Genomic DNA, 8,594 nt, shown 5'->3' with positions numbered 1-8,594 from the left:
GAGATGCTCAGTGTTTACCAGATCAGCAGACACAGTCAAGAATACAGGAGGTTTTGAATATTGTCTGCTCTAGCTAGCACTGACATTTCCTCTCTTGGAAGACTGTGACTCCTCTTGGTGAAACAATCTTTTGAGCATGTGAGTTAATAGGATCCATGCAGCTTGACTAATGTGGCAAAGACAGTAGTGTCTGTTCTTTTAGTTACAATTCTGTAGCATCTGGAGCAACAGTTTTGGTCTAAATTTCAACTGAAGTAATATGAAAAACATATAAGAGGTCCAACTTTTGCAACAATCAAAGTCTGCTGTAGTGAACAGCTATGAAAATTGTAGTTGCTACCTATGCGCAGTAGCAATTTTTTCAAATTCTTCCCCCAAAATTACTTTTATTTTTTTTTAATGTAATGGTATTTTGTGCTTTAAGCAGGAAATCCTCACTTTGCATATCAGTCAGAAGGTCTTGAAGGAGGCCTGTCTCATCAGTGTTAGAGAAACTGAGTAAGCAGTCCAGCCTTCCTACACTTTGAGCAGTGTGAAGGTCCAAAACTTACGTTTCAAAGATCACTAACTTAAAAGAATTTTACAAGTTCTGGCACAGCAGGGAAAACAGGAACATTGAGCCTAATGATTAAATACACTGTATTATGAATGCAGCATTTGACAGTTTGCATAAAATTAAATCGTTCCTGAAACCCAGGGCTCAGCTAAAGTAATAAATTTAGGTGTGGTGAGGTATTTGCTTTTTTAGATTTATCTTTCATACATTAAAATAATATCTATTTCTGTATTTTAAAAGTAACTTTGCCATCACCCAGATTGAATTTATCTGACCTTTTTTAAGCACCCCACGTATCTCATACTGAGGTTCAGTTTAGAAGCATCTCGCTCATTTTGTAACTGCTTAATAACACCTCCTCAATTTTTGATAAAAGTCTACCATGGCAGCTTAACACATTCTCATTCATTAGAAGTAAGAATTAGTGCATTTTTAGTCTAATTTCTTTTCATATAATCCAGCTACATTTTTTTTTTTTAATAGGAAAGGAGGTCAGGAGTTTCTACACTTCAAAACTCATTAGTGAGGCAGTTCAATTGAAGAGGAGAAAATTGCTTGGCAGAATTTGGGTGCCCAAGCACGCTATTAACAGTCCATAAAAAATCAGCTGACTTCAGCTGTGTTTTATCCATCAGAATTTTCTACCCTAGCTGCAGTAGATAAGACTCTAATAAACCTGTATCCTGGTCAAATCAAAGTAGAGATGAAAAACATAAAATTTAAATCAGCTTTTCCTTGACATATAGCCAATACTTTCCAAAGTGGTATTATACAAGTCAAAAAAAATAAAACCTTATATGTGACAGTTCCAAAAGGCAGGTATGTGTTGTAATTTCCTTTTTATATGAATTTAAGGCCCTAAAGATTTTTTTTTTTTTGTCAACAAGAAAAGACATTAAATTATTGATGGGACATACAAGTCTTTGTCACAGACTTGTTTACTAACAAGAAATGGACAAAAGCCTATTTTTCTCATCACAAAATCTGCTGGACAGCAGATGAGAGAATCTCTTTCCTCACAATTCCTGTTCCTAGTATCTTCCTCTATTCCTTTCTCTCTCAGAACTGCACAGCTCTGCTTTTCAAGTCCTGCTTTTCAAACAAAAGCACAGAAAGACATGCTGGTGTCTTGCAGAGTTCAGTGTCCTGTACTCATGCCTATGCAGTAGGTTAGGCAGGACACCCACACACCACTCAGCTATAGATAATTTGGAGTCTCTCAGGTGAGAGGGACCATCCTTACCCCTAGCCCATGGCCATGCTGTCACTTCACAGTCTACCATGTTGTGGCTGTAAGACCTGCTCAAGAAAGAGTCTGAATCTTGTCTTTTGCAAATCTTTATTGAAGAAGTGTTCTGAGGAATTAGTGTGCCATCTTAAAAAGAATGCTGATAATACACATGAAGAAGTACAGCCCAAATATCTCACAAGCCCAGCTTTATTCCTAAAGGCTGAGTCCTGCCAGCATCTGGATCGGGGAAGGGGATGTGACTCTCTGCTCCCGCACTGTGTGACTAACACTGGATTGCATAAGGGAAGTCTAGGAAGCTGGAAATACTTCAGGGAGAATTTCCTATATTACTCAGAGTATGGAGCATTAAACAAATGCATAGGACTTTTCAGTCATGTGGGGTGAGCTGTATGACTCGTGTCTGACTACATTGTTTTGTGATTAAACATTCCAAATGTGTGCCAAGGAACTCCACATAACAGGCTGTGCTGTAAGCATTTATTTTGATTCTCATTCAAAAATAATGAGTTTTTCTTTTCTTTCCTGGTAGGCTGCACTGTTACAATTTGCTTATCAGATAGTAGTTACTGTATAAGCTTGGCACTGTTTTAAAAAAGGCATCACGGCCAATTAATGTGATCCTGGAATTCAAATTATACTGCTTTATTGCCTCTAAAGATCTAATCTTAGAAGGTGTTGAGAGGACTCCAATTTTAAATGACCTCATACATTTTTAATGAAAGTATGAGAAAGAAAATTGAATGCAACTGCAGAGTGAAGCAGGTGTTGGAAAGCTCTAGCATTTCTTAGCAGTATCCATAAACAAATTAATATTAATTTATTTGGACTTTTTTTGTACCACCAATCTGATCTTAAATTGTGTCTATGTATCTTTGACTTCTTTATAAAATTAAATATTTTTATGTTGTGTGGGTTTGTGGAAAAAATTAGCGTTTTTCTTCTTGTAGAATCATGGTATTAGTAATAGTGAAAGAGGGTATGACAATGGAAGTCTTTTCTGACAGATTCCAGAGGTACCTTCTTTGTATTTGAATTAAGGTAAAGATACTTTGGTATAACAGACCTTCTTGTCTTATTTTTTCCATGTTCTTTAGAAAAAAGAAAGCAAGTTTCTGTTAAGATCTAGCAGAGACAATTTTTTTCTTATGGGTTCCTCAAGTTACCAGAAAGTGATTCTGTGAAATTTTTTCTGCAGGGGCTACAAATAGTAAAGAACTGATGTGTACACTTCTGGAGGGATATGGGGAATAATTTGTTCAGATAAATCACTGACCAACCTCAAAATACACATTCAGAAAGAAGACTGAAGGGAATGAGGAAAAGATCCAGATTGAAAGTGTGCTGTAAGACAAATAATTTTCCTTTGGTCTTTCGATCTAACAGCTTCCCTGAGGATCCGAGTCTGCAAGGTGCACAGCAGATGATTTTTTGTAAGAGCAAGTTAAATGGGAAAGAGCTTATACTGGTTGATCCCAAAGTGGGTGTTTCAAAATGATGCAGAGATAAACCCTGTAACCAAAAGTGTTTAACTGATCCAGTTAGTCTGGGTAGCCCCAAAGGGGGGAGCAACATCACACACAAACCAGGCTGCAGTTCTGAGGGAGCAGCAACTTCTGGTGAAAAATTAGCTGGGGACTATAATCAGCAACAGGAGAAAATTTGAAGGGAGTAACCCTCTTGAGCTGTCCCAGTTGAAATCATGGCTGCATGTGTGAGGCCTAACAAGTAAAGGAGCAGTGGTGACATAAAACAACACAGTAAGGAATTCCCTACTGGAGGACTTCTCATTTCTAGCAAGCATGAAGTTGTCCCCAGACAAGTGCTGAATTCAAGAAAATCAAGACTTTACAAGAGTGCTGAGGAAACAGAAGCTGGCATTAATGAAATATTTACTTGCACCCCTGTGCAAGGTGAGTGCAATGTAAAAAATAAGATAGCATAAGTGAAAGAGACCTAGGACAGTTGAGAGAAACCAGGATCTGCATAAGAATACACTGAACTGTATTTCCTGTGTTTTCTGCAGAAAATTATGTGATGTAGTGTTTCAAGTGCTATATTCTTAATTGCTTATTTTTATTACTTGTACTTGCAATACTAGAATTGTACAGTGGAGTCAAGGCATTTGTGAACAATAGGAGTGAATGGTATTTGAATCCCAAAGCACTAATTTTTTTTTAATCATTATTTGTTAGTAGCATTCTAGCAGACACACAGCAATTATTAGTAATGCACTATTAAGTGTCAAATGTGAGTTGATAATGCCTGTAGGGCTACTAGAGCCAACAAACATTTATTTTGTGTTCAAAGGTCTTGGAAGACAAATACTCATCTTATGCCGTCTACTTGGAGTCCACCTTAGAAGTTCCTTGGAAAGTCTCAGACAGAGACTTTACAATTAATCAACAAGATGCAAGGATCACCAGGAGGCAAGAATGCAATACCATCAACATGACACAGAGAATCCCATTCTTCAGCATTAAAAAACAAGGCAATGACTGGAAAACATCCTGCTTAGGAAAACATTGCTAATGCCACCTTATGCTGTTGGGTTTGCTTTTTTGTTTCCTTTCCCTATTGTTGTTGCTCAGGGTGCCTCCTTAATCCTGACATTCTGGTTTCTTTATTCAAGCCTTTTATTTCCTCTCCAGACTCTTTGAAAACACTTTTTTTCAGGTGAAATATTTCTCATATGATATTTTCTAACTAGAACTTCTGTGTACTTAGCACAGGCTTTGTTCTGAACACAGATCAAGAACCACCTAGCTGTTTCGTGTTTTATATGGTGGCTCATTCCAATTAACCTCAGTATGGCTTTCAGCACTCTTACCTGTTCTACCTTTCAACACTGAGTACCACCTTGATCCAATCTTTTGACTTTTCTTCTGTGGAACAGAAAAAGTCTCTGTCTGCCTGTCTGCATTTTCAAAGTAAATTTCACTGACATGGAATATTGTTTTAGAATTATATCTGTATTTTCTAGTACCCTTCTTCCATCTTCAGCTTATTCCTTTTCTTCCTGTGTTTTGAAGTCCACCAAAAGCCTTCATTCAGCAGAGTATGTGAACAGAATCTTCGTTCAGCAAAATGCTTAATTATGTTTTTCAGTGGTGTTTTTACAAATTAGTAAGGAGCACGTGTAGTACTGCACTGGGACCAGTTACTGTCCTCCTGAGGGGCAAGAATTAAGCACAGTCTTACTCATGTGTCTCTGCAGTTCTCTCTCCCCTTCCTCTTAACATTCACCCTCAGCTGAGGACAATGTTCCAACCACTGAATGACTTGAAGGCAAAAGCTGTGTCTGAATATGGTAGTTACCATCAAGCCCCCTGTAAAATGTCATACTCTGGTTATTGCTAGCAGTTTGGAACAGATGTCCAGGTAGGAAGTGTAGTACTCAATTAAAATTCACTGTAGCATCATCCTAGTTTTCATTAGAGTCATAAGAGGTGCGGGCAATTCTTCTTAAAAATAACCTGTTCTTTTTACTTTCTGTGGGGCCGTATATATTTACACTCTATTGAGAAAGTAATGGCTGCTGATCTGGGTAAAAGGTGCTTTGAAATATTGTTCTAATTTCATCTGACATAAAGCTGTCAGAGTTTTGGAGTGCATATGGAAGGTCAGACCCTGGGACTCCCAACTTTCACATTATCTATGACTCTGAGATACTCCTGTCTTGAGAAGAAAGTATATTGATATTTCTGTCCAGTTGATACTGGATTAAACTTTTATGAGTATCCTATTCATCTAATGAATTAGTATGAGCTTTGCTAGTTTCGTACTGTCCCGCGCAGTCTGGGAGGGGCAGGGGTCTTGCGGAGCGAGAGGCGCAGGGTGTGTGCAGGTCCCTCCATGCAGGCAGAGCTGTGACTGCGCACAGATCCGGCAGAGGGAAGTGTTGTTCTAAAATACCCGACCCTGCAGGGAGCCTTTATTGGTCACTGCGAGCCACGTTATTGCACCAGGAAATCAATGATCTAGAGCGTATGGAACATGTGATTTATAAATTCTCAGTAGAAGACAAAGAAGCTTTAGCAAATTCCAGAAAGAGCAAGTGAGATGATAATCAGGATGTGCCAGGGAATGAAATTAAATTATATTAATAACTATGAGTCTTACATGGTTTTTATTCTCTTTAGGAGAATAAATGGTAGTATGGAGTTTTAGGAGTTAAAGAGTTGTGATCTGCTTGTTCATGCTTCACCTAACTATGAAGCTGTAGCCTTTCATATCAAAAGACAGGATCTTGAGAATCAGATAGTCAGAAATGCATTTGGTGATCACAAGGCAAGTTGTCATAGGGTGCTCTATCACAGAACTGGCTCAGCTTCAGATACTGCTGCCAGTGTGATTGCCGATCAACATGCTGCTGCTTCTGCAACTCCAAGCACTGTTGGAGGGTTAAAAGACAAGTGTAATATCATTTCTGTAATATTAAAGAGAATTTTCAATAGAAAATATTTCCAAGTGAAATGTTGACTGTATTACCCTTTTAAATATACAGCACTTTGCTATATAGCTTTCCCTTTCTTACTTCATGAGATTTCCCAAAACTGTACCAGTGAAGGGGTTGAAGCAGATGCTCTGGATACCAAATAGTCACACTGAGCATAACATTTGAAATCATTATTTTTATGTGCATATTCAAAGTTGTGTTTGTGACATCTAAATACCAAGTTTAAAAAGATCAGGGGATGGCATGATGTGTGAAAGGAAGCTCAACTTTCACAGTATTGTCAAGCTGTTGTTTTTCAGTATCTTAAAAATGGCTGTCACAAACAACTAGAGTGTTGGAGCTTGAAGAACGTTTTCCAGGTAATGTTGCTTGGAAAAGACTGAAAGAAATTAATCCTGAAATAATTGTCACTAAGCTAACCTTAATGATGAACTTGATCTGCTAAGTATACAGTCAGGAGCTGCACTGCTAAAACAGTGCTGGTTTTGAGTAAGAGCTTAACAAAATATTTCATTTGCTCAGATACGATTGCTCAGAGATTGGTGCGGTGTGACTGCTGGGTTGAGTCCTCCCCTTGTGCTTCCCCAGGAGCTACTCAGTATCAGAATAAAGAATTAAACCTAGATAATTGTGTTGCAATCTTCTGCTCAAGCAATTATGAACTGTATGAACATCAACCTCTGTGTTCTGACTTAATTCAATACTTTGATTTTTAGCACAAATAGTTCTTGGTTTTGTAATTTAGTCAAACATTAATTTGTCTTCCTAGCATATTGCTGACCAAAAGAAAATGTGTCAGGTCCTGGAGACAGACTTTTCATTTTTGAGTTAGTAGAAAGCAAGATTATGAGATATACTTTTATTTATTTTGCTCACGGACAGGGGAAATAGTCCCAGTAAAACAGATTAAATAATTCCTCAGGGAAACCCTAATAGAGCAGAAAATTTGTCTTGATGATACAGCCAGCTAAGGAGGCGGCAGGTCACGAGACGAAAGGGAATTCATCTCCTGGGAAGAGGCTGGCCTGCTCTCTGCTGTTTACCAAACCTCACCAACGAGTCTTGGAGCAGAAATTGCAGACAATGCCACAGTGTTGACATCTTTGTGCTGTCAATAGCTGCTTCTCTGAGGTTAGATTACTATCAACGTACATCACCCTAAGTAGAAACTATCAGCCTAAAGCAAATTTTCTGCTAGGCTACCACCATGACTGCAAACTAGAAGAACAAATGGTGTTTGTTTTTTTTTTTCAACACACGTTTGCATTGGTATTTCTACATGTTTGGATTAAAAAGTGAGGTTCCCTTTTGCTTTAATTACTTTCACTTTTGGCTCCAGTGCAATGCTTGTGCTTCCTCAAAAGTATGATATATTTTAATGTCTCTTTTAAATTGAAACTAATACTAGTAGCTAAATGTGTACTGAATACACATATGAAAATTGTGAATACAATTTGAAAATTGTTAACTTTTGCAAAATTTACTGACTGTGCTGTTTAAAATGAAGGTGGTTTTGTACAGCTGTGAAGAAAAGGATTCTTGTGTTTTATGGAGGAAAAGCAATATTTTGAAAATAGTCCCTTTTCCTGCAAAATTGGTGACTGGACAAAGAATAACCATTACCATAACAGTGCGAGTGTAAGGAGTGCAATTATACCGTAAATAGAGTTTATACTAGATCCTTGCAATGGAGTTACTAATAATGAAAATATGTCAGGACAATTACTTGAATAGGTTGAGCTGTTTGCACGACTAAGAAGAGGGAGACAGAGCCCATTTGTCCCAGTTCTTTGCAGAAGTCTAGGTAGGAATCAAAATTTTCCTTCAGGCTTTCATGCCTTTACCCAGCAGAACCGGCCTCTTCAGACATCTGGAGGAGGGAGTTGCGCTGTCCACTGGATAAAGAGGGGGTGAAGTAGGAAAGTCAAATGAATCAATGATTAAGTTTTTTTACAACACTGTTTTTATTTGTGAACTTTATTATATCTGTATCAGGTTTTCAGTGGAATTGAAGAGCCATAGAAGAGTTTTGCCGCACAGAATTTTGCCTGTTTCTGTCAGAAAGGGTGGTGGGCTTTGGGTGTCCCTGGCCCCGGAAGGAGACCCCCGTTGCTGCAGGACATTCTCAGCGGCTGTGCCGAGTCTGGGGCGCAGCGGGGCGGGAGCTCATCCCGAATGCACCCGCGCGGTACCGCTCCCCAGCATCCCCAGCCCCGCTCCTTCCGCTCGGACCCAGCGGGCGTTGGGGCCACTCCGGGACCCGCACCCCGTCCCACCGAAACCTGCGGTGGGGTTTAAGTTGCCTTTCGCAAGTGTCACCTTCTCTATTT

The 8,594-nt window shown here is 38.9% G+C and overlaps 1 protein-coding gene and 1 long non-coding RNA gene across 2 annotated transcripts in view; both read left to right on the top strand.

Moving 5' to 3' along the window:
* Nucleotides 1-2,804: 2,804 nt before the first annotated feature.
* Nucleotides 2,805-4,570, top strand: LOC108445594. The gene is made up of 2 exons (XR_001860520.1): nucleotides 2,805-3,718; nucleotides 4,116-4,570. It is a non-coding gene; the product is annotated as an uncharacterized LOC108445594 (long non-coding RNA).
* A 2,665-nt stretch (nucleotides 4,571-7,235) lies between these two features.
* LRRC8B (leucine rich repeat containing 8 family member B) overlaps nucleotides 7,236-8,594 on the top strand; it is a 20,514-nt gene continuing 19,155 nt past the window's right edge. Inside the window, exon 1 of the mRNA XM_017729939.1 lies at nucleotides 7,236-7,246. The gene's annotated coding sequence lies outside the window, so the exon portion shown is untranslated. The remainder of the gene's footprint in view (nucleotides 7,247-8,594) is intronic.

This window comes from Corvus brachyrhynchos, unplaced genomic scaffold, assembly GCF_000691975.1.
Source record: "Corvus brachyrhynchos isolate BGI_N302 unplaced genomic scaffold, ASM69197v1 scaffold101, whole genome shotgun sequence".
Taxonomy (NCBI): Eukaryota; Metazoa; Chordata; class Aves; order Passeriformes; family Corvidae; genus Corvus; species Corvus brachyrhynchos.
The sequence above is the reverse complement of the archived record's forward strand: the minus strand, read 5'-3'. Positions and strand labels throughout refer to the sequence as shown.